Genomic DNA, 402 nt, shown 5'->3' with positions numbered 1-402 from the left:
GCATTGAATGTTCACACACACATACACATTTGAAATATTGTAATAGTATATATATATATATATATATATATATACATTAATATATATATGTATATATACATATGTATATGTACAAGTATATATAAATGTATATATACATGAATATATATATATATATATATATATATATATATATATATATATATATATATATATATATATATATATATATGTATATATATATACACATGAAAAAAAAAAATGTATATATACATATATTATATATATACATATAATATCTATCTATCTATCTATATATGTATATATATACATATATATATATATATATGTATATATATGTATATATATAAATATAAATATATATATACATATACATACATATATATGTAGTGATACGAAATC

Source organism: Penaeus japonicus, unplaced genomic scaffold (assembly GCF_977035675.1).
Source record: "Penaeus japonicus unplaced genomic scaffold, GWHDUDI00000001_assembly GWHDUDI00000008, whole genome shotgun sequence".
Taxonomy (NCBI): Eukaryota; Metazoa; Arthropoda; class Malacostraca; order Decapoda; family Penaeidae; genus Penaeus; species Penaeus japonicus.
Note: the sequence above shows the minus strand (reverse complement) of the source record.